The sequence below is a fragment of the Eretmochelys imbricata genome, chromosome 19 (genome assembly GCF_965152235.1).
Source record: "Eretmochelys imbricata isolate rEreImb1 chromosome 19, rEreImb1.hap1, whole genome shotgun sequence".
NCBI lineage: Eukaryota > Metazoa > Chordata > Testudines > Cheloniidae > Eretmochelys > Eretmochelys imbricata.
In genome coordinates this window covers 16,440,205-16,466,286 of record NC_135590.1, presented here as the reverse complement: position 1 = coordinate 16,466,286, position 26,082 = coordinate 16,440,205, and the positions used below count along the sequence as shown (strand labels likewise).

Genomic DNA, 26,082 nt, shown 5'->3' with positions numbered 1-26,082 from the left:
GGAGGGGCTTGGTGGGGGTGAGGTGTTTTTACTCTTGAGAGACCTTCATTAAATGACGGAGAATGAAACTGCTACATCAGACAGGTTTCAAGGTCTCCGTGTACCAGACATAGTCTGACTCAGGGGTGAGAGAACCAAGAACAAGAAGATTTCTGACCCATTAAGAATCCGTAACTCTTTTCTACTGGGGCTTTTAGACATAACAGCAAAGGGGGAAAACAGCAAAACACTTCAACACCCATTCATGCTCAAAGTTGCATCTGCTCTAGCCTTGAAAGAGCAAGAAACCAGAACACCCCCCGCTGCTGCTGCTGCACAATTGTCAGCGATCCTGTGCCAAGGAAATGCCTGGAGCAGTGTTGCTGACTGTCACACCCAGCGGGTGCTGTTTGTGGGCAGAGCCTGTGAAGCAGTTTCTGAGACACAGAAAGGAGGTGGGGGAAGGAGAGAGAAGGAAAAAGAGAGACAAGAAAGAAAAAACATTTGCTGCACTGGAAAATGAAACTTACTAGACGTGAGTCTGACCACACCTTTGACAGAACCCCTCTCTATTACTGGTGGGCACCTGTATTTTTATCTTGTGGTTTTCTGTTTTTGCAGACACATTCCAGCAGGGAAACAGAGACAATACACACCATTGAGCAGAACAGTTTATTTTAAGGGATATAACATTTTCCTATGAGGATGCTTTATTTGCATCTGCTGCAGGAAGCAGTAAAATGGCAGGTGTGTTTCCATGTAACCGGAAGACAGAAAGCAAAGTGAACAATGCAAAGCAAATTCTTTTGTCTTGCAAATTTCTGCTCACTGCACTGGAAAAGAAAAAAAAAAAAAGAAAGAAAGAAAGGGGTTTTCCCCAGGCCTGTTTTCTACCTAATTAGTCCTGCAGATGCTCACAATGCCAGGAAGGAGATTCATGCCCACTGGCATGAGAAGGTAACAGACACAGTCTGCAGGCTGAGCTATTGCTCCACATTTGTGTGCATGTAAAATTTATAATTACTACCATGGCATGCTATATCTTGGAGGAAATGTGTGTTGTTCCAGAAATACACTTTAGCAAAGTGCCTTTTTTTTTTTTTTTTTTTTGAGGCCCAGTTCAGAGCTCACAGCCTTGAAAATTTGGAGGACAGACTAAGTATTTGCCCAAAAAAACTGATCCAAAGAGGATTCAGAATAGAATTTGTTTAACCTGCACCAACATCTTTAGCACACTGGAAACTTGTAAATTTGTCTTTCATCCCTCCATCTTCCCAATATTTTATCTGAATGATCACTATATTCAGGGCCACAAAATTGTGAACTCCTAAATCAGATAAGAGCATAGAAACAAAGAACCTGCTTTTTCACTGCCTTGTACCTTATGTAATTACCGACAACTGTGCAGTGTTTAAAATACTCTAATTCTAATTTAGCAGGGCTTATACCTATTTTGCTTTCATGTTGCATGGGTGTCAATGACAACACATGGTGCAACACACTGGAGAACTAGGTTCAAAGTCTTCACCTTGCAAGGAGACAGCAAGTTCTACTAAGCATTTAAAAAGAAAATACTTTTTCACAAAATGCATAATTACCCTGTACGTAATCACTGCAACAAGATCAAACTGAATCCGATAGTTTAACAGGATTCAGAAGCAGATTAGACATTAATATGAATACAGTAAAAGCAATACCCGCCATTACTTGTCATAGGATAAAAACACCAATAAAGGACAAAAAGCAATCACTAGCTTCTTGGCATTGAAACAACTCCTTCTGTGGCAGAAAAATTCCCCAAAAATTTTTTAGGAGAAAATGGCTATTTTGTCAAATGGAAATATCTGCTGGAATATACAAAGTTTTTCAGGTTTATGTTGAAAAACCGAAAACCCAACCATTTTTTAAAAAAAATTGTTTTTTGGCAACTGAAAACTGAAACGTTTCAGTGAGTCAAGCAAAAACATTTGATTCTACCAAAAATTTTTAATCAATTAGATTAATTTTTTTTTTGCAGAAATAATGATTTTTTTAAAAAAAATTACTTGTTTTCAGTTTTACGATGAAAACAAAAAGCTTTTTGTTTGCATGAAAAATTTTCATGGAAAAAAAATCTTTTTAAACCAACTCTACCCCCATGTGCAACTAATTCCATAACTGTCCACTATGGGCTTTCTTGCAACTTTCTGTTAAGCTTTCCATGCTGCCGACTGTCATAGGATACTGAGCTAGATTAGCTAGTCTTATCTGGTAGAGCACTTCCTACATTCTTTTCTGATGTGACAAGTCACTTCAGGTTATTTTTATACCCATCTATATAATTTATCAACACAGTATCTGAGCAGTTACACCTGCTTCCAATTGACCCAACCAGACTGCTCCTGATTGGCTAAGAATTGCACACATCTTATTATTTTTGTTACCTTGTCATTCCCACCACAGACTGCCTGTCTCATCCACCTGCTATCCTTTAGACTGTAAGCTTTTTGGGGTAGGGGCTGTCATAGTGACTAGAAGAATGGGGCCCCAATCTCACTGGTTTTTAGGTGCTACTGCAACATAAATATTAAGTAAATAATAATTTCCGTACCATTCAGAAAGGTGTAAAATTCTACCCAACCTTTGAAAGCATCAGAGAATATAATGCACTGCTTCTTACCTAATGAAATCATAGATACCAATGCCAGAAGAGAACAATTGCCTCACGTCCTAGTTTGTCCTCCTGTATAACCCAGGCCAGAGAACTTTTTCAAAATAATTCCTAGAGCAGATCTTTTAGAAAAAACATCCACTCTTGATTTAGATATTGTCATTGATGCAGAACCCAGCATGACTCTTGCTAAATTGTTCCAATGGTTAACTACTCTCACTATTAAAAAATGTATGCCTTATTTCCCATCTGTAGCTTCAACTTCCAGTCACTGGATTGAGTTAGACCTTTCTCTGCTAGACTGAAGAGTCCATTATTAAATATTTGTTCCCCTTGTAGAAACGTATAGAGTGTGATCAAGTCACCCCTTAACCTTCTCTTTGTTAAGCTAAATAGATTGAACTATTTGAGTCTAGCACTACAAGGCATCTGACCCCTTCCAGCCAAATGCTCCCCAGAGGGACAATACGTCAACACCAAAAGGCTTTGGAGACCATTTTTGATCCACAGAACATGAAAGCAGCAATCACAAAATCCAAACAACACTGAACTTACAGGTCAGCATCTCTCTCAACACCCACTAATAGCAACTATTCACAGGATTCACATTCCACAAACAAAAGGGAAAGGATGTCTTATAATAACTGCGTCTTTTAAATACTGTATACATATGTGCTTCAGCTTTCTGCCTGGAACTAACCAACCACAAGGGGTCTCCCACTGATAAACAAGAATAGTGAGGCTTTAGCATGAATAATCTAGGCTCAGTTCATAGACAAATCAAAGGCTACAGGGCTGCCTCTCAATGTACCTACAATTCATCTCCACAAAGCACACTGGACATTGAAAATACAAGCTACACAAAACCGTTTTCTTTACAGCAGAGATCATACTGTTGAGCTTTATCATCATAAGTATCCCTTATGAGGGAGATCCCCAAAGGAGGAAGTCACCCAGCTGAGATGGCCATTTCATACTCAGACTTACTCAATTACTTATATGATAACAAAACATTTATGAAAGATAAAAAATACTACATGCATTTACGCGAAGGGACAGGTGAAACATAGCGCAGCACACCATTCAATTTGCCTATTGGAGGAGAAATAAAGGGTGCAGCTCCTTATATCTTGTATTACTGGCCAAATAACGTCATATTGCCCTGCGTAGTGCAGTCATGGAATGAAGGATTGTATGTACATTCCTAGGGAAAGCACTCAAAGACAGAGGCTGGAGAAGGGCAAATGATTTCGACAGTGCCAATGAAGGGAGAATGCAATTTTATTTCAAGTGAAATAAGTGGTACAGTCCACCAATGCAGCACTCTGCTGCGTGAGAGCACAGAGTTCAGATAGGATCCACCATAGGAACTGAAAGTAACAGCAAACAGCACAAAAGCCTGGTTATTTGTCTTGCAAGGTCTGAACTCTTCCACTCGGTTCTAGTCCAGCTCCTGTGTGCTCTGTGCACATCTAGCAAGAGGCAGGGTGGGGGTGTTGTTAAGAAACTGAACTGGGACTCAGGAGATGAAAGTTAAATTCCCAGCTCAGCCACAGACTCGCCGTGTGCTCACTTCACCTCTCCATGCCCCAGTTCTCCATCTTCCACTCTGATGGCTGCTTTTCATCCAGTGACAGGGAATTTTGGCGGGTGGGAACTTCTACGAGACACCCCCACCTCAAAAACCATGAAAAGATTGGATGTGCTATTTCACTGGTGAATATATCCAAGGCAGTTCTCTCTCTCCTTTAACCCATTAAAAAACAAAAGAACTCTGCCCAATTTGCAGCTGAGTGTCAGGTGTTTCCCTTAGGATTTCCGCACTGCACGTTGACAGCACCAAGATACCTTTCTACTGCCAGCAGGAACCCTGACTGTTATCACCGATACTGCTTTGCCCTGGCGCTCGGAAGGAAATCACAGCGGGGGCTGCAGCAAGTGCAAGTGACTGCGCCCAGTTCTAGAGACGTGTGTCTGGAGCGGCGGGTGGCTCTGCTTAGCTGTGCAGCATTTGACTGGACCACTCGAGAGAAGCTGCTTAAAGGCATTCCAGAAACTACTAGATGACGCTGCACTTATGGCACACACACAGTCTAAGTGACAGAAAAAATCTCAGCCAGGGCAGGTCACCGTTCTCGCTGTTTGCTGTGAAAGCTCAGCTCCAGCTGTACACAGCTGGGGTAGTTACAGAGGTCTTTCCCAACGCTGTGCGTGGAGCTATTGTTGCTGGCAACCTGTGCTACCTCTCGCCTATTTCTCTCTACGTACCGAGTTCTGTTACCAGCACCATTTCACCAGGGCAGAACTCAACCCTAGGCCGTGGACCACTGAACAGGACTTGCCGTAGTATTGGTGCCAACACCAGTGAACCATCCAGCTGGGCTTTCTGCAGTGTGTGTGGGTCATGTTGTTCCCCTAGACCAGAGCCCATGGTTCACGTAAATCCTCTCTGGCCCAGAGAGCACAGATCAAAGTCAGCTCTTGAATGGAGATCTCCCAAGTCATTGTGTAGCTTGCTGCTGCTGCGGCGGCAACAGACGAACCACACGGAGAGCAAAGCAGGCTTAACAAGAGGAGTCAGACTTTCTCCAGGAAGCTCCAAGCATTTTGTGAGATGGTAAGGTCCAGAAAAGTAACAGGGATCAAATGAGTGAAATGCAGAACCAACAAACAGCAGCAGTGTTCAGAGCCATTTCATGTGAAAAATACAATGTCCCTGGAATGGCTCAGATTGTGTAATGCCTGGACTGTGAAATTGATGAACACTGAAGCAAACCACAGAAGGAGGATGCAACCATTTATGTTCCCCATGCCCAAACCCTGAGCATGTTCCTGGTCCCGTTGAAATCAAAGCAAAACTTCCACTGACCTCAGTAGGAAAGGATCGGACCCACTATTACTGACATTAAAAAAATAAAAGTTATTTATTGGTCCTTGTTTCTGTATAATCTTCCTTCTTGTCTCATCCTGCCTATACCAGTGGCAAACAGCTGAAGGCTCAGAGGAAGGTGAACGTCTAATGCACCTGGCCAGCAATGCCCTCCTGTATACAAACCGGCGGGGGAAAATTCCTGCCTGGTCTTTGCAGCAACCAATTTATGCCCCAAAACACAAGATGTGAGTGTGCCCATCGTTGCATGTTTAACTATAAATATTGGGCTCAATCTTAACCCCACTGAATTCAATGGAATCAGGACCAGGCTTATTACTGCAGATAAAATTAATCAGGTCCAGTTTTAAGTGGAGCCACAGCATTTGATTCTGCCCTCCTGCAGCAGCAAATCCCACACATTGGTTCTGTGCTGTGGGAAGTATTTTCTTTCACTGATTCTAAATGGACCACCCATTAATTTCTCTGAGTGACTGCTCTGTTCCAGTATTATGGGACAGTCTAAAAAGGAGGGATTGAGCAGTTTCCCTTTATACCCTTCATAATCCTAATACTCTCTAACTCTTCCCCGTCCAGATTAAATATTTGTGTGGGGGGGAAGGGGGGCTGACATAACATGTAAATCGAGTGAGACATCGACCCACTCTCTCCCTGGAGCTACCAGCTGCAACCCACATTTTGTCCTTATTTCCAAACGCTTGAGCAGTGTTCTCTAGAACAACTGTTATTAGTTGTTCCCATTGATTCCCTTAGCATTTGCTTCACACATTAACCTGCCTATAGAAACCTCTTCTCAATCTCTTACCTGCCCAACCCTTCCATAAATTTGTGGCCATTTTTTCTAGTGTTCGTCTCTGGCCCAGTAACTTAGGGAAATGATTTCGTTCTGTTTATTTGCTTCAGAATTTAACACCACCTGAATAAGGTCCCCACTTAGTCTCCTTTTTTTGCAAAGACAAATGGACATGATTTCATATGCTGAAGTGTCTGTACCAGCCATAAATTACCCCATTTCCTTTTATATAGAAAAGAAGCCATAGTCTATGCTGTGGCATATGTTTTAACTTTGTACATGATGGTCATAGAGCTGACTCTAGCAATACTCACATGATCTGGAGCTGGTGCCAGCATTGCCACCTGCCCCTATTTTTCAGAAGCGTCTCAATTTTGTTGGAGCAAAACCCTGTCTACCTACCCTGCACAGTCCCATTCCCATCGGCACAAAGTGTGGAAACAGGCCACATGGCTCTGAAACAGAAGTACATTAAGGATGGAAGACAGTTTTCATGTGAGCTAGTGTTCTGGCTGGAAGCGACCCTACGCAAAGCCCTCAGCCACAGTAATCTGTATGGCTGAGGGAGGGAAGGGAAACAGGTGCAAAGATGTCACTAGCCTTAGTAAAGAGGCTTATGCACACAAATGTTTGGCCCATGCTCCCTGACACCTAGCTACCCACTCCAGAACACCCCCTTACAGCTCGTGTCACAGAGGGCCCACAAAGCAACATATCCCCAAGTTTTCACATCAAGTGGAGGAGCCAGAGTTGATAATGGAAACCATCTGCCTTTATGTTCCCCTGTGGTACACAGATTTTCCGACAGGTGCCAAAATAGAGCATCCTGCCAGAATATGACCCTTTGGTTTATACACTTGCTTTACATCTATGCAGTACATACTTATCTACACATAAGTGCCTAGACACACTCAACACCTAGTGTTTTCTAAGTATTGTGGAAGAAATGCCAAATTGCTGACTAAATCTCAGATCAAACAGGGCTAAAGAGTCTTAGCAAACAGCTGAGAGCTGGGAATTCTTCTGCTAATCCTTACGCAAATCTACTAATGTTACAGCTAGTCTACACTGCCGCAACAGCGCTTTAACATGGCTTGCGTGGTCACGGCTCTAAAAAACCCACCTCCACGAGGGGCGTAGCTACCAGTGCAGCTCCCAGCACTGCTGCCCTGTCTACACGGGCGCTTTACAGCACTGTAACTTGCTGTGCTCGGGGGGGTGCTGCACCCCTGAGCGAGAAAGTTGCAGCCCTGTAAAGCGCCAGTGTAGACAAGCCCTTACAGTACCTCTGTTGCTACCAATGCTTCACTTATCCCTTTTAGCAACTGGCCTATGCACCAACTTCACATAACTGAAGAAAAGAGAGATACCATCGTCTACTGCACAGGGCCCTCTCATGCAGCTAAACTAGTCTCGGCTCCCATTTTCCCTCTCCCCTTACTGGGCCTCCAGTATGTATCAGTCCTCAGCGGAGGCATGGGATGATAAGTGAGTGCTTGAGCACCACTGCTTTACCAGGGGACATGAAGGACCGGGGGCAGCTTTACTGCATATTTCATAAATAATGTACATGTTCTGCAGGCTCTTTTTCAGAGCTCAGGCATGTGGGAGATGCTGCTGAGGCAGAAACTGGACACCTATGGTGACCCCTAGTGAAGTATATGCATGTGTCTGTGTGTATGTGTGTGTCCACCTGCCTATCAACTAACCAGAATGTACTTTGTGTGGCTACGGAAATCCCAGACGAGGATTAAATTTTACTGAGGATGGTTTCAGGATGTTTGTGTTCTCATTCTATGTTTGTGACATTTGTTGACAGGGGAGTTGCGCGGTGAAGGAGGGGTCACTTTAGGGGGGCAAAGCTGAGACCAGCCAGGCACTGCTTTGGCTGCTTCATTCTTCCCTTGAACAAGGTGTTGGAGGCCTGGCAGTGCCCAGACAGCTCTTAGGCCTGCATGCTGCCAGCTGGATAGGTAAGAGAGCCAGGGCTCCAAGCTGTCACTATAGAGAGAGCAGGATCATTCTGGGATTCCACGGGGAGGACCAACTAAGCCAGGGCAGCTGCTGGACCACTGCAGCAGTGTCGACAGACACAGTGGCTAGCCTAGCTCAATGCCCAGCCTCAATCCAGATGGTGGTAGGATGGCTCTGCACTGCTGGTAATGATTTCATATGGGGATGCATGGTGAGCAACAGGCATGCTAGGAGGTCCAAACAGTGATTAGGTATGCACTTTTCGCTTGTGCAGACAAGGCCATATAGTCAGCAGCAGCAAAGATCCACTGCCTTACAATGCTTATTGAAGAGTATCATAAGCAGTGATACATCCTGGTCTAACACTTTATAGATAGTTTTTATTTTTCCAGTCAAAACGGAAATAACCGGTTTTAAAATGGTGATGCGGTTCTCTGCCCTGGCTCTGGGATTTACCCAGCTGCAATGTCTTTACACTGCTAGAGAAGTTACTACTGACCTCCTTGGACCAGACATTCTAAGGAGGAGGGGTAATTTTTTTACTATGAACTAGATGCCTGCATCTATAGCCTATAGTCCAAGAACTCCACCTATGACTGAATCTATAGCACTGTGCAATCCCAGAGTGCTTCTGGACACTCATGGCATTCCTTCTGTGTAGACTGTTTGTTTCTAAACAGACAAGCTTTTTATTCAAAAAAAATCAGTCACATTCATTAACAGAAATATAGGCAAATTGTGAAAAGACAAATGCATACATTTTAATGCAAAATACTGTCAATGAAAATCACTTCCCCCTCAACATATCTGCCAAGACCTGAGTTCAGGGGCTTCTGTTCTCCCAGCAGATGATTTGCCAGCTATTAAAACAGCATTTAGGCTTTCTATTATGTTTTACGTATTTTTGATACTATCTACAACTGCAAAAGAATTCAGGCTTTAGCATATTGAAACAAAAACAGTTCCCTTCACACAAATACTCGGATGCTATTTTCTGGTTAATAAATACACTGCATTAATTTATTAAGTGAATAAAATCTGGGAGCCTGGGACTCATGAGCTGCTGTGCTATGGCTAAAATAGCTTAACTGCTGATTCCCTGCCCTGGAGACCAAAGCTCAGATTGCGTACATCTACTCGGGTGTGCAAACTGCAACCCAGCATCTGAGGGCTGGACATGGGAGAAGTGGCATTGGCCCCTGTAGGTAAGAAGGTAAGAATGGAAAATTTCCCTGACTGTTGCTTTTACTGGTACTGTAGTTTTAGGGCTGGCATAACCAGCGACCTTCGGTGGAAAAGGTGCAGGGGCTGTTGCCACTTCATGGTTTTCAACTGGGGGGAAAAGACAAAAGTGTCACAATCCTGCTATCACAGAAACCAGTGGGTTATTTCCAGTTGTCACTGGAAGGAATGAGAGGATAATTAGGCCCTATGTTAGCACAATGATAAGGCTGCAGAGATAGCACTCAAAATTAAGAAAATGTAAACATTAATGTTAGCCACATAGCATGAAATCATTCTTCCTTGTACCAACATATGAAATGTACGACCATATGAAAGAGTGTTTAATTACATGGTTTAAATAATATGGATGGGATTTTCAAAGGCATATAAGGGGTGAGGCACTGACAATTTAATTGGCACTTAACTCCCTTTGGATCCTTTCAAATCCTATCCAAAATGTACTCTCATTCATTGTACTACTGCATCACATGCACATAGGTGTCTACAATAACTGTGATCACATGCAGTAATTAGAGACTATCAGAACACAAAGGCATAACAGGAGGCAGAGTTAAGGTTGTGTGTTCATCCTTAATTTTTATATTTCCTTATTCCTGAGTGATTAAATATCCAACTTTAGAAAACCAGAATTATGGAAATGGGGTCTCTTCTAACAGGCATCAGATGGAAAAGGCCAACTAGTGTTGATCAGGTCACTGGGAAGCCACACACCAGTAGACTTATCATGCACCAGTCAACCAAAGCTGAGACTGACCAAATCCTCATACTAAAGCTTTAGATCTGTTTAAGGTATTTAGATTGTCTTAAGTCCTTATATTGGCACAACCTGTTTAAAATGATCTAAGACTTAAGATTGGTTTAAGCTGCTTATGCAGCTTTAAGGCTTTAGAAAGGTTTAAACTGCTAGGAACATTCCCCAAAAAAGCAAATCGGGGAAATTGCAGGGAGTCTGGGGATGCTCCTGCCACCTTAAGGATATTTTTTTAATTGTGCACTTGCAAGTGTATATGAGTGTACAGGTATATAAAAGTGTATTTTGCTTGCAATACTAAAAGATAAAGTCAACCTTTGGTCAAGTGGGACATGCTAAGTCTACAAATACTCAGCTTGCTAATGACTTCAACTGGCATCAGTTGGCCTTTCATGATTGGTCTCTCTCGCTATCCATGGGTTTTAAAGAACCTGGGAAATTAAATGTAAAAACTATGTTAATGCCAAACTGTGGCTGCATAGTTGAGCAAACAAAATAAATGTGACAGCTTTGCAGCCCTTCTAACTAGGTGCCAATGGCAGCGACAAGGGCTGGGCTCAATCTGTCGTGGGGTCCTTTTCTAAAATAAATAAAATTAAGCTTGGGCCCCCCACCCAGAGCCATTCTGCTACTTCTAGATCTGAGAAATCAAAATAGAACCTGTTGGGTCACCTTAATTATACCTGAGTGGGGTTTAAGTGTGTATATGTTCACTGCAAGAAAAATATGTGTTCTTAACTTGGGTTGGGCTGGGAAGTCAGCTGTGCACCACCATCATTCCAGTCTGGCTCTGCTGCAAAGCTAACTCTGATCTACTACCACAGTTGTGCTTAGCCTAGCCTGGTCCAATCTAGTCTAATCCCATTCTGTCTCACTCCATACATGGTTCAGAATCTCCGGGTAGGGAATCCAGAGCAAAACATAACCTTTGGTAAGAATCCCCACTCCCCAGCCCCTGGTCTCTACAACAGAGCCCTCTACCCCTCTTCTTTATGAACCTGAACCTCATTCCCAAACCAGAGACCACTACCTGAAAGTAAGGGTGACATCTACTCCAGGCCACACCTCCTACAATTCTTATGCCTTCTTGTGGGTACGGTTACAGTAACAGTTATCATTTATACAGTCAGAACAGACAAATCCCAACAAAACACACTATGTAGAACTATAAAAACAACAAGGAGTCCGGTGGCACCTTAAAGACTAACAGATTTATCTGGGCATAAGCTTTCGTGGGCTAGAACCCATTTCATCCGATGCAGAACTACGGGTAAGCAACATTGTAATTCATGGAAAAGAGGCTGGTGCAAGCTGGTTTTCCCCCTTTTCCCCTATAGAGGGAGCAGAGTGTTCCACCCTTCTAAGCCTTCTAGCTCTGGGGTTTATAGTTACATTTGAACATCCAGTCTTATTTCATCTATTTGCATATATGCACTAAAATACAGAGCCATGCTCTGCTCACTTTTACACAAACATAAATCCAGACTATCCCCCATCCCCCTATAAGCCATGATCATGTAATTAAAAGCTGTTTACATGATCATGGCTTATTTTAGGGCATGTCTACACTGCCCCCTTTGGGGGAGTGAATAGCAGTGCACACCAAAGTGCATGTGCAGGCTGTGGGTGCAAATGTAAAGGTTCCCAGTTTGCACTAATGTAATCCTCTTCAAACAGGATTACAACAGTGTAAAGTAGGAACCTTTAAGTTTGTATCTGCAGTGTCCACATGGGGGAGTTACATTGCAGCACTTTGGTGTGCACTCCTGTTCCCACCCCTGGAAGACAGGCCCTTAGCTACATATGTACCAAAGGCTGTAGAAAACACCATATTGTATGTTAAATGAGAAATAACAGATACACAAGGGGAAGAATTAAGGTTACATGCTAAACTTTTGCATTGCTTAACTGTGCAAACTTAACACTGCATTAACACAGACTTACTTTGTTTGAATTTGTATTATGTTATTGCCTGGTACCAGATTGAGGACGAGAGTATTCAGTCCTGGAAAGTGAAAGAGGCTTTTTGATAACCAACTTTTTCCCCTCACCCCATTTCTGTAAATCAGGAGTATGCTTCATTAGCAACAGCTCATGTACATGAACAGCATTCACAATGGCAAATGCTGAGCAAACCACAAATGATCATGAAGGAACACACATCCATATAAATGGCTGTGGAGTGAGTATTAGAAGTAGGGGTACCTATAGATACCTATTGTATACACCTATCCAAGGAAAGACTTACACTCCATCCAAAGATCCATCCATTATGTTTTCTTCATTAAGGGGCAGGAGAGAGAAAAACTGCTGTGGCAATCATTCACATTCATAAGAATGTGTGGCACCCCGAAAAAATGTATGGAATTCCTATCAATATCAAGTAATAATACTTTCCACTGATGCATTGCTTTGCACTTGTCGATCAAAATGTATTTTCCAAACAATAATTACTTAAGACTTGCAAAACCTCTGTTAGATAGGTACCATTATACTCTGAGACACAGACATGTGAAGCGTCTAGTGTTTAGTTACAAAGCAAGTCAGTCACAGGGCTGTGAATAGAACCCAAAAGTTCTGACCTGACCACTAGAAACTTTCCCTCCAATAATGGAAGTTCCACCTGCAGATCTCCGGCAGCATGAGTCTTGTGTGCAGTTACTGCTGTTTTTTCATGCAGCTTTTCTGTTACATAACATAGCAATGAAAATTCAAAATGCACAGATCTCTGAGCTTTTCTGCAGCTTTGTCATGACATGCTTCACCCTTATGTTAATAAACTTGCAAACCATTCCAACTAAATTAGGTACTTTGGGGATTTAGTTATTTTCCTAGTGTTCCCACTAAAAGTTTGTTTTCTAGCACGCTTCTGAGTTATGTCGTCATTCATAATGTATTTGCATTTGCAATACTGGTCAACCTGAAGGAACGTTGACCAGTGCCAGTTGCCATGGGCTGTTACAAATCAGAACACAGAAATGCAAATTCTGTGAATGAGGGGTGAAATAAATGGTGACTCAAATCAGCCAGCGACACCTCCACTGGAATGGTCACTTAAACAATCAGGCATACACAAGTTCTTACAACTCCACATACTTCATGTACTGGTTAAAAACAACACACACACCCTTACAACTAAATGCACTACCACTTCTGAACCATTTAATAATGCCAGATATTGGAACTGGTGCAAAAGTCTGTGAGCCAAAGCCATCAGCTGTATGATAAAGTTCAAAAGTGCACTTCCCTCCAGCTACCAGACGGTTCCAAACATTTTTCTTCCCTACAGACTGAAAGTCCAATAAGTGAAAGCTAATTGCCTCTGTATAATTTTCTAAACGACACATATCTTCCATTATTATCATCTAGTATTTGTATTATGTAGCGCCGAGATGCTCCAATCAAAACCAGGGCCTTACTGTGCTAGACACTGCAAACATATATAGTGACAGACAATTCCTGCCCTCTAAAGCTAACAATCTAACTGCACAAGACAGACGAGGGGTGGGACAAAAAATGTATTATTATCCCCTTTTATTTACAGAAAACTGATGCAGAGATTAAGTAACTTCCCAAGGTCAATCAGATTGTCAGTGGCAGCCAGGAATTGAATCTAGATCTGTCCCAGACTGGTAAGCACAATACCATAATCCTTCCACCTTTTCAGACTACATTTTTGTTTTCCAAACGATAATAACAGTAATACAATAATCATATTCCTATGTAGGAGTGTAAGCTCCCCAGGGCTGGGGCAATGTGTTTTCCTTGTCTGTAAGCCCCGGGGGCTGTTGAAATAATCAGAATACCAGCATCTGCAGAGTGTATCTCAGTATTTTCTCCAGGGATGATAAATTGTGGTAATCACTGAAAGAAGACGTTATTCTATGTATTATTACATGTAATGCAATGAATCTACTGGAAAACATGTGTAATTCCAGTCCAGCTAACGTAATAGTCCTTCCAAAACTGTGACTAGTAGTTAATGGGTTTGGAGAGCACAGATGACTTTCAATGGGACTTCAGCTCCAAAGTCACTTAGGTGCTTTGGAAAACTCAGTCCTTACGATTTTGGGTACCTAACAAAAAGACAGTTGGGCCTGTGCCACAAACATCAAGATCCGAATCTAACCATCCCCAGAATTCAGGGGTGTTGATAGGTTTCACATTGGACTCATTGTGGAAAAATAAAACCCAATAATCATATTACATAGTTGTGCAGGTTTGCCTACATATAGTGACAGGGCTACACTTTTAATTCATTCTTGACACATCTTCCACAAACCTGGGACTCCCAACTCTGCTGGCCATATATCTATGCATCCTGTAGGCAATGTGCGATCTCCAGGAAGCAGTCAGCTTTCATAGATTAACACATCCTTTTCATCACTGTCAAAGCTATTCCAAAGTTTATGACTCTCCAATCTGTCCAATGAGACAGCCTCATTGATCCAACTGTTAAATTTCTCATATAAAACCTCCACTCTGTCTCTTGGTGGGATTAGGACATACCTCCATCAGAGACATCAGAATACGAAGCCACTCTAATGGCCTTCCTCCAAATTTGCCTTGAGCACAAAGCACTTCCTCCCTTCACCTGACACCATCTGGCCAGGTATCAGGCTCATTATTCCCATAAGTAATATAAAGAAATTACGTTGTAACAGATTATAATATATTTGACTAAAACTGTGATTAATTACAATTAAGGTGGTAGTGGTCCATGCCTTTTGGAGCTGTCCCTGCTCTGTAGGAATGTGATTTGAATTAGCAATCATATTGTTTATTCATCTCTAGCAACAGATGCTTGGCAGACTGAAATCAACATTTTTTTTAAAAAAAATACAGTAAAAACTGTTTAAGCTGTTTTGGGGTTGCAGGCCATTAAAATTCACCTGATTATGGAGCCACTGAATAGCAACCTGAACCATTTTTGCACAAACTTTCCCATAACATTCACTTTCAGGTGTACACCAAGACTGGAAAAAGACAGACTGAAAATTTCAGGAAGTTACAAGCAAATGAATATAGGGGAATAGAATGGAAACACACCTGCAACCTGAACCATAGTGGTTCCCCCTACAGTGAGATACATGTGGCCTTTTTACCATTGTGAGAAGTCAGGAAGGGGGCGAATCTGTATACAGACTGAGAAGTGAGGAATTGGTGTCTATTGACTCACTAAGGCCAGAAGGCACCAGCAGACCGTCTAGTCTGACCTCCTGTATATCACAGGCCACCAACACCACTCAGCACCTGCACACTGAACCCAACAACCCAAATGAGATCAAAGTATCACAGCTGACAGGAGACTAGACCATTATGTGTCACAGGCAGAGAAGAGGAGGGACTGAGGTGCAACAGGCCTGAGGCCCCTGCAATGACAGGGAAATGATTAAGGGAGATATACCCAGATAATCCTGTCACATGACATTGCAGAGGAAGGCCAAAAATACAAAACAAAACAAAAAAAGAGCCCAAGGTCCCTGCTAACCTGACCTGGGGGGAAATTCCTTCTCAACCAATCAAATGGCGACAAGTTAGACTCTGAGCATGTGAGCAAGAACCAACCAGCCAAAAGAGATAGAATATTCAGTGCTACCTCAGAGCCCTTGCCCACCTCAACCAACGTCCCATCTCCCGCCATGGACAGCCCTGATACATGAGAGGAAGCAGGATGGAAACAAAAAACCTAGAACACACTGCTGGAGGGGTGTGGGGGGGGGGGGAATCCCTTCCTGACCCCTGCAGGTGGCTGACTGAAACCCTGAAGTGTGACCATAATGAGTAAGTGACTTGGAAAATGGCCTGTGGATAGGCAGGGATTTGTAACCCATATTGCACAGGTGTGTGAGCCAGGGTGGGAGAGGTAGGAGGGTTTTGGATCTATTGGTTGAGGCAGTGAAGGGATGTGTTTGCAGAGTTAATGTTGTCTCTGGAACACTCACTGTGATATTTTATACATGATAATTTTTTAAGAGATTGTCTGAACTGTGAGGACATTTGACTATTTATCAACCTTCCCTAAACTATTTCCAGACCTATAAAAGAGGATTCTTTTAACAGTAACATTCCTTGGCATACATAGCATATGTTTCAACTCTACGGGTAACTTGTAACCTGTTAAGAAGGTAAAGACATTTTTTGTTTGTTAACATAAATAAATGCGGAAGGCTTTTGTCTGAGATTATATCTATGTTATTATGGGTGGAGCACGTCTGATTAATTTAGGGATGACTATTATTTTTCATGGACATCACTGTGAAATCAAGAATCACGCATTTGCTTAGACTGGTGGTCCCCAACCTGTGGTCTGTGAAGCACCAGTACATCAGGGAGTCCTTCCTGGTGGATCATGGGGTGCTTGCTCTTCCTTTTTGTTTCCACTTGCTAAACATCTTTAACAGATACATTAACCACTTCCGAAATACCTCTCTTCCATATAAGCAGTTGCCATAGTTTCCACACAGATGTTATGAGATCATAAATGGGAGTGGAAGTATCCAAGAGACAATCTATCTACTAAATATTGGTCCATGCCATGAAAATATTTGGGAGCCCAAGAGTTAGGCAATCTGATTGGTGAACATTATTCCAGCTCTCAGTAATATAAATTACTTAAGACGTGAACAACAGAATGATTCAGTCATGAGCCAGGTTTTCTCTTATGTATGTAACCATAAGGATTATTTATAAAATAACACATTCCTCCAAGTATTTTTTTATGGCTGCTAGTGACCGGTGAATGCTCAGTCATGAAATAAATAAATAGAAAGCCTGGAGTCTACAGCAGTTGGAACGCCTCATTTCTGTTCTCAACTCTGCCAGCAACTCGTACTGAGATCTTGGCCAAGTCATTTCCCCATCTTCCTCGTTTTCCACAGAGTAAAAAGAGAGAGTCCTAAATGTTAACAAAAATCCATATTACTTCTTCCTCCCACAGCAGTTACACAATGAGCCCAAAGGGGAGCCAATACATGGGTTAAGCAGTTGGTACCTCTCTACCCTCAGCACAGATATTTTGAGTCTTTCAAAAATTCAGGTGAAGATGTTGGGGCCTATCAATTCTGACATCTCCATGGGAGTACGATTAGTAATCTTTAAACATGGTTAAGCAGCACATTGACCTTTGTCTGAATCTCACTTTGCTACCAACAAACTAGAGGCAACACTGACTAGGCCACCAAAGAAATTAATACATTAGGGCTTAAGATTCCTTTCTAATTATTTGTATTACCGTAGCACCTAGGAGCCACAGTCACAGACCAGGGCCCCATTGTGCTAGGCAAACACTGAAGAATAAGAGAGTCCCTGCCCAGTCCTTGGGACATCCATGCTAATGGGTGACACACATGCTTCTCAGTCATACCAGCTGTAGGTGCTTAGTTGTTGTGTTGAGCCAGCCAGATGTTTTTAGCCTCAAATCAGCATAGACTTGTTTTCATTTCCACTATACAGAGGAAAGTGACTTGCTCCCAGCTGGTTCATTTACAAATGACAGTTTTGGGTCAGTGTTGTATTACTATTGTCCTGACCCTGTGTCACGGAAGAGCAGACTCAATGCTCTGGAACTGCTCTGAATGAAGTTCAGACAGGACCCTCTTGTAGTGTGACACCCCTGAGGACACACTCTCACTAGGGCAAGCATCCTTGGTTTCAGCACCTCCTGGGTCTGACCTCGGAGCATTCAGCACCCTGTTTCATGCTGTGAGCTCCCCACAGTAAGTCCACCTGAACAGGACACCTGGCGAAGTCTTATGTGCCCCCAAAGGGGCCACGCACCCCAACTTCTAGTCAGCAATGACTCTTAGTCAGCACTGTAGAACAGAAGGGTTTATTCGTTGTCTGGAACACAATGTAGAACAGATCTCGTTAGCTCAGAAAGCAGGAAGTTACAGCAAAGTCCATCTTGGGGAGACCCAGAGCCCTGGGATGTGCCCCCACCCCGAGCCCCAAACCAAGAGACTGACCAGCTTCCAGCCGCCCCCACTCAGTCACGCCCAGTTGCCACTCCTCTGTCCTTTGTCTGTTTCTTGGACAAACCGGTCACCTGGCCTCCAACTCTCTCACAGTTCTCCAACTCCTCTGGCTGGCTCTTGCAGAGGAGGGGTTCTAGCATCACGTGCCAGGATGCAGAATGTTTGGCCATTGTCTGGGCCCAGGGAGCTAGACAGCAGTCACACCTGCCCTCTAGGGGTCTCTGCAAAATCACACACCCTTGTCACACCACCAACACACAGGGGAAACTGAGGCCCACACAGAGTACTCAGACAAAACATTAAGAAAATTCTCACTTCGTCACACCCTGTTCCATTCCTCACCAGCTTCACATCATGAATGAAGAGAGCTAAGACTCACAGTAATCACTGAACCAACTGAAATCTAGGTGCAAATCCTGAACTAAGCAAATGAAATACAGGATGAGGAGAAGGCAAAGCACTCTCTAAACCAGAGCTTTTCAAACTGGATTCACCATGTTTGCCACATCCACAAAGTGTCTGGATTTTCCTTAGAAAATTTCTTACTTTTACATAATTTTTTTTTAACAGGACAACCATACTTCTTTCCAAAAATCAAAAAAGGTATCAGGATATTTGAGAACCACTGGTCTTAACTACGGCTAAGTACAAAAATTACCATACACCACATTAGCCCAGTGTGGTGTATTCAGAGGCATTCAAGGGGTCTCAGGTATCTCTTTTCAAAGGCCTTGATTTCCACACCCAGTAATGACCATCTGCCCAGAACGGTCTCTGCTTTCCAAGGCATCAGTTTAGACTATCAGGCTGGTCCAAGTCACATTTCAGAATTTTCAACATCTTGTAAACCACTATTCTATACACTTATCTCTTAGTGTGTGGGTGTACACATCTACATTAATAGCTGTTTTACAAACACGACAACCAAAAGGACCAGTAGTCTCCTATGAGATTGTGGTGCTACTCTGTGACCCAGCTTCTAAAGGTGTTCAGAATGATTAACTCTACTCCTATCTTCCCCTTTCCATCCCCAGGAGTTGGAGAATAACAATAATCTCATTTATGAAGGGCCATAAATTCCCACAAAATCCTGAAGTACTTTAGAAACTATATACAGTATTGTACAAGAGTTACTGCATATACCATTTGAATGCAGACACCTCTGGGGTGGAATAAGATAGCTATTTAGAAGCACGCAGCAATCCCACATAACCATTCACAACAGGAAGTAAAGTTAATTACATCCAAATGAAACTACAGGGGGAATTTTGGGAGGGACAATGAAGTTACCCCAACTGGAATTTGGCCAGAACACTCAGGTTTCCCTATTCTTGAAAAAAAAAAGCCATGGAATCTTTAATGACCACAGAGAGATGAGGCCCTTGATGTTAATATCCTGTCAGCAGCACATCACCCCCTGACACCATGATGGAACAATGGTTCTAAAGTGACTCAGTAGGAAGAGCAGCTCCTAGTGAGTCACCAAGACCACTTTCCTGCAGCTCCTAGAGTTTTCTTTGGAGGTTTCTCATCCAAATACTATATCTCAACCATCCTGCCAACCCCTGCTAGTCTGAATTTACTGAAGCCCGAAGACTGGAAATGAACAGGGTCTCTCACATGGTAGCGCTTCACATGACAAGCTGTGCAAACAAGCTGGCTACAACAAAATAAATAAATAAACCCACTTCGTTTGCTTCCAGCCAAGAGGATTCCTGCCCCCTTAAGTGGAAACAAAATCTTGAAAAGAATCTATTAAATAGCAGCGCTACAGCTTCGGTTCACTGACGGTCGTGCTCCTAGAGTAAAACCAGAGACAGACTCTTATCTCTGCAGAAACAATGCCCCATAACTAAGTGATCTGAGGTGTATTGGTCTGCTATGGGGGTATGCCAGAGTTGTTAAAGTACAGGTTACATTTTCTCCACGCAGTATGGACTTGGATGGTGACAAGTTCACATTAGGATAGAGTTGCCATTTCAGGAAAGGACAGGAAGGGGAGGGACGGGAGAGGGAGAGAGAGGTGCACACACACATTGCAGAAGCAATCCTCGGAATCTCCAGGGGCCGACTAGCCAAAGAGTCAGCAGCTGCACAGGTAAAGGACTGGCGGAAGAGTACTTAATGACAGTTCAGACACGTGGTAAATGACTCAGAGGAAGAAACTGGGCTTGTAGGAATAGTCTCAGATCAACACAGTCACTGAGCCAACAATTTGTTTTAATCATACTGCATGCACATTATTCACCCATGTCTATGAATTCCTAATTAAAGTAATTAGTTGGGGGAGATATATCCACAACGATTGTTTTTAGGGGACTCACTAGGGTGTTCCTATGAAACACCATGTGTCATGCGCTGAACGCTCTTGGCTTTTACAATTAATCAATGGCAAACTTCTTGCAGACCATTTCCTGAATACCTGGTTCAAAATGAATGGCCATTTCTACAATAGGCAGCTATTCTCTATCACACAGAACAAAATCCCGACTGTTCACAAAACTCCCTAAAGACATCAAGATCTAGCCCCAGATTCCCAGGCTAAGAGCTAACTTTTGCCCTCAGAGGTTCATGGCACTGAAGTCAACAGAAGATCATACATAAGATGAGGGCAGAATCTGGCCCCAAAAGAGCCCTCTGCAGTCGCTGCTGCAATTCCAGTCTTGCAGTTCTGTGAAACACAGCCGAAAACTGAGTGCATGAACCAGACACGCAGCCAGGTACTGCATGAGGTTGCTGTACAGCATCTGCAGAACAATGTCAGAATAGCCCGCCAAAATCTAAGAAGGCTCATAGAAAAGGGCAAACCTATGAAGATAAGAAAATCCTAACACTGACTGTATCCAAATATTATCTGGCAGGGTATAAGGAGAACTGCCGGTGACCAGGCTTTGTGTAGGAGAGAGGACATTCAAATTCAATTATGGTCAGGGATTTGCCTGTGAAAACGAGGGATGGGTCAAATCTCCCTTTTTTTACATCAGATGGCACATCAATGAGTAGCTCTGAGTATTCACCAGAGACAGAGTACGAATACCAGACATGACAACAGAACGGGGCCTTTTCATACCAACTCAACATAGCCGTGAGAGGTGGCACAATGCTGGTTCTAGCAGGATGAGGCTTCCCAGAGAGCAACATGCTCATTTTTCCTGAATGCAATGGTCAGGACCTCTGCTAGGGGTAAATGCCCCAAACAGCAGTATGTCAATCTTATTCTTAGCCGGCCGACAAGGCATTTTACTTCTACCCACATTGGCCTCCTCTGTTCCACGAGCAAAATATGGCTACACTGGGAGAAAATGAAGTTGCTGTCAATCGACGATGAATTCAGGCGACAGCCAAAGCTAATTAAAAAAGAGCAAACAGCAGTGTGGATGTCTCAGCGTGGCACAGATAGGGTTACACTCTCGATGTATGCTGATTGACACAGCTAAGGTTACTTCAGGCTCACAGCTCTCACCCATCACGCCATGCAGAGCAGTGAGCTCAGCCCACCCAGGGAACACACAGACTCACACACACAGACACAGCACACAGCAGCACAGCCCAACCGGCTGTCTCAACAGCAACCTGACACCTTTCGTAAGGAAAGCGCAGGCAAAATGGAATCTCGCTGTGCTGTTCTCCAACTGCAGCAATAGTCAAAAACACTACACCACCCCACACGCATACGCAGACACACGCAGAATGCAAAACCCCAGTGCCTACCTTCGCTGTCTGACGGCAGGCAGATTCTGTACTTGTTTGGCTTGGTGATTGTGCCCTTCTTTATGAAGTGTTCTGATCAACCAATGCTATTTGCGTTCTTTCATTAGCACCTGTTCCAAGCAAGGAAGGGAAAAGCTCATTATGAGATCAGCTTCCTTTTAAAATAAAAATAAGATTAGTAGATTGACTGTGCCAAATAATAACAATGGCAATGATAAAACATGTATATTAAAGCCCCAAACTAGGCAGTTTAATAATGGGAGATCCTGCAGGTTGTGAGCATGCTCCAGCCGGAACAAATCCTTCCTCTGTTATTCCTCTGAATAAAAATAAACCATGGTCAAGAAACCCAAACGGAAACGTCCTCCTAGAATCCCTGCTGCTGAAAAATCTGTAATAAATTCAGCCTGAAGATGCAGAATCTAATCAGCAGCTGTTTTCTGGATCCACAGCCAGCCAAAGCCTCTCTTGTCTTTTCCCACTATGAGTCTAGGCCTTTTTGAAAAGGGTTTTAACCTTTTAAAGATACAGTACACCAATTATCACTTCTGGAGAGCTGTCACTCAGTGCTCAAAAAACCCTGTCCACACAACCCAAGAAGAGAGAACAGCCATTGTTTGGGCTAATGATCTTTCTGAATAAATGTTGTTATTATCATCACAGACTTTAAGAATGTAATTTTTGCCTTGGGTAATAAAAATAAACTGATAAACTTGCCATTCAGCTGCTGAATAGTCACAACAAAACTAAACAGCGGTTAGTTACAATACACACTGAATTCTCAATATACAGCCTCTCATTACTGATATTATTTTTACTGCTATTGAATCTTTGGACCAAATAGTTACTGAAGCAGCTACTCTCCCCACTTGCTATGACAGGGTTAAGTATAGGCAGAGAACAGCCCCTGTCAAGTACTTACCATCACAACTAAGGACGAGGGCTCAAAGTTTTAAATGGGCCGTTTCGGGCATGAAATACAGCATTCTTCCAAAATACTCTGACCAAAACAAAACAATAAATGAACAGTCCCAACCCTCCACTAATACACAATTTTACTGGCTCGGACCATCCCATCCCTGGTTCGCTTCCATACCTCGTTTTCAAAGAAAGAAGACGAAGCGCCAGCTAAACCTCTCCGGAGCACATTTCCTGGTTCTTTTTAGCAAAAAAGAAACCCCCAGAACCAACCCAGCCCCCGGATCTCAGCGTGTGAACGGAGCTGATGCGCCCCGCGTACTTCTAGGGAAACAATCGCTGCCATCCATTGCAGACACACATGCCCCGTGCATTCATCCAGCCGCTACACGCTTCTCCCCTGCTGACATGCATCATCCAGCCCACCTGAGGGGCAGTAGGAGCAGCATCCTCGGCGGCTGGGGAAGAAACGCCTCTCCCCGGGGCGCTCTCATTTAGCACCCACCACGCTTCTGTTAACGGTATAGTCCTGGATCTGCAAAGCCTGTCGGACAAACCATTGCAATCAAGCGGTACTCTTCCCCCCCCCCCTTCCAACTTTCTCTTCCTCCCTCCCCCTTCCACGGCTCTTCAGCAGAAAATTATCATATTTCATGTGTCGTTGCTCCAGCGCGCTGCCTGCTCTCGCCAATTGGCTGGGCACTTGCAGCCGGAAATGTCAACAGGGCTGGCTCCGCAGAGCGCAGGCTCGCCGCGGCCAGAGGCTGGGCTCGCTCCTTTGCTGCCCGGCCGGGGAGCGGGACCCGCTGGCCCCGGGGGGACGCGGCGGCGGCGGCACAACCTTCCATCGCACGAGCCCTTGAAAACTAACCCGAAGGGAGGGAGCCTCCAGCCAAAGGAGAGGCGGGGGGTTCCCTGGCTCCCAGGCTCTCCTCGGAAGCAAGCAGCTGCCGCAAGAGGAGGAGCGGCACTGTGGCTCGCCGTTCTTCCAGGGGGTTACGAGGCGAGGCCAGAGACCTTCCCCTTCCATTTCAAGAGCTGCGCAAGGGTCAGAGCATTTCGAAGCGCAGGCCGCTTTGGAGACACTTCTGCTTCCACCGCCAACGCACTCCGTTCCTCCAGCCCCCTCCTTTATTATCGGCAGGGCTTTTCTGTATGGAAATGGGAATCTTTATTAAGGGATCCAGTTGTTCCAGCTGCAGTTCCTCGTCCCCCCGACCTGAAGTCATAACAGAGCTGGGCAAATAGTTAACAATTAATAATTTATATATTTAATTAAAATCACTTTAACTCACAAACACATCAGAACGTGTTCTAATTAATCCATTATCTGAAATTATTTAATTTCTTCTGCAGATAATGCCTGACCTGTAATATTTTTTCCAGGTTCTTAACTAGACAGTTTACGTAAACTAACCACCATAGCAAAAACTGTTGAATTTTACAATCAGATATACAATTCAAAAATTGTTTGGGGCAAATACCCAAGTTTAAAATTCACTTTTAGTAAGTGAGTCTGGGTCTAGGCATTTATGCTGCACTCATGACCATGGTATTTGAGAGCTTTACAGAATTATATGGCTCCCCATATTTCCCCCCAAAAGTGGTGATATTCATAGTCATTTTTGTGTTCATGAAGTGTGAGTGCTGAAAGTTCAGATTAAACAAACCAACAAATACAGTAACACTGAAATTTGATGTTTTCCCCCACAATTTTCTCAGATCTAAGATACCATCCTCTGATTGTGGCATTAGGAACTAGTTGAAAATCGGATATCATTAACAGTGGCCTGTTAATAATACTTTGCACTTAACTTATGTAGGCCATTTCACATGAGCTGTGTAAACATTATCATAATCATTTTAGATTATGGGAAAACTGAGAGCCAGGGTCATTAAGTGACTTGCCTGTGATCAAACAGCATGCATGCACCTGAGCTAGGAAGAAAGCCTGGACTTCTGCCTCCACTAGATCGTTCTGCCTCCCATCAAGTGAGATATACACTTGGGAGACAGAATGATGGAAAATCAGAGGCAGATGAACTCTTAAGGACACAGTTATCCTCTTTGCATGCAAATGTGCCTTGTACAAATAAACAAGGAAGGAAGGGGGAACAATCCTATGACATCCGCAGAATTGTACCTTGCAGGACATTTTTCAAAGTTTCCCATCAGGTTCTTTAAAGTACAAATGAAAAAGGAGCAATAGAGATATGTTAGAGTAAACAGCTTTCGTTTTATTTCATCACTGCTTGCACAGGGATAAAAAAAAATCCCTGTCATCAAAAATAAAGAGGATTTAAATACAGTATTTACAATACAAATCAGCTTACGAAGCCCACAGTTCTGAATGGACCATGTTAAAACAAAGTAGTAAATTAATGACATCTTGGGCAGAACATTACTGGACACATAACGGTTCCAACATTAATGAACTGTACTTTCCCTTGCACTGGGACATAAGGATAGAGAATAGAAACCAAGGCCATCTTAAGAACAGCCGTGAACGTCAGTGTTCTTGTCAGCCCGGAGGACAGTGAAAGTGCTCCTCTTAGGGAACTCGGCAGACACCATTTCCAACAAAGTTCAGTGCCCTCTGTCTCCCTTTGGCACAGCAAACACTCATCACCACTGTGTGTCACTGCAGGCACTGAAACTAATGTGGTGAGAGAGAAGAAAGTGAGATAATCACGCTCTTAAACAAAAACACTCTCCAGTCCCCCAACCAGTACACTGGTTCATGCATTTCTTCCCCTTCCAGACTTCAGCAAGAAGCCACAAAAAGGCGATTTCATCACCTAGACAGCTCCTGGAAGCCAAGTGTGGGCTAATGGTTAGAACAGCAGTGACGGGGCAAGACACTTTGCTTTCTGTGCATCATTTGCCCCATCTGTAAAGCAGGAAAAACAATAACTACCTCAGGGCAGTATTGTGGGGCTTCTTTTAGCCTATTCAGTCCATGTTCAGGCCCCTAAAGAAGTGACCTAATTTGCAAAAGTGTTAATCACAAGCATCTTCAATAGGAGTTTTTGGGTGTACAGTACTCAGATCACTTAATAAGGAACCTAAATGTGGTGTTTGGAGCCTAGCTTTAAGTACTTATTGTTTAAAATCTTCAACTTAATCATGGGGAGTTTTCCAGCCGTGCTTCTCAGCTCACCTGTTCTGTCTGATGTATCCTTCAAGAGTGTGTTC

The 26,082-nt window shown here is 43.4% G+C and overlaps 1 protein-coding gene across 1 annotated transcript in view; it reads right to left on the bottom strand.

The window, feature by feature from the left end:
• The window catches only part of HIVEP3 (HIVEP zinc finger 3), a 405,815-nt gene extending 382,371 nt beyond the window's left edge, over positions 1–23,444 (bottom strand). Inside the window, exons 1-2 of the mRNA XM_077837918.1 lie at positions 23,314–23,444; positions 21,970–22,079 (exon numbers count right to left, since the gene is read on the bottom strand). The gene's annotated coding sequence lies outside the window, so the exon portion shown is untranslated. The remainder of the gene's footprint in view (positions 1–21,969; positions 22,080–23,313) is intronic.
• Positions 23,445–26,082: the final 2,638 nt, after the last annotated feature.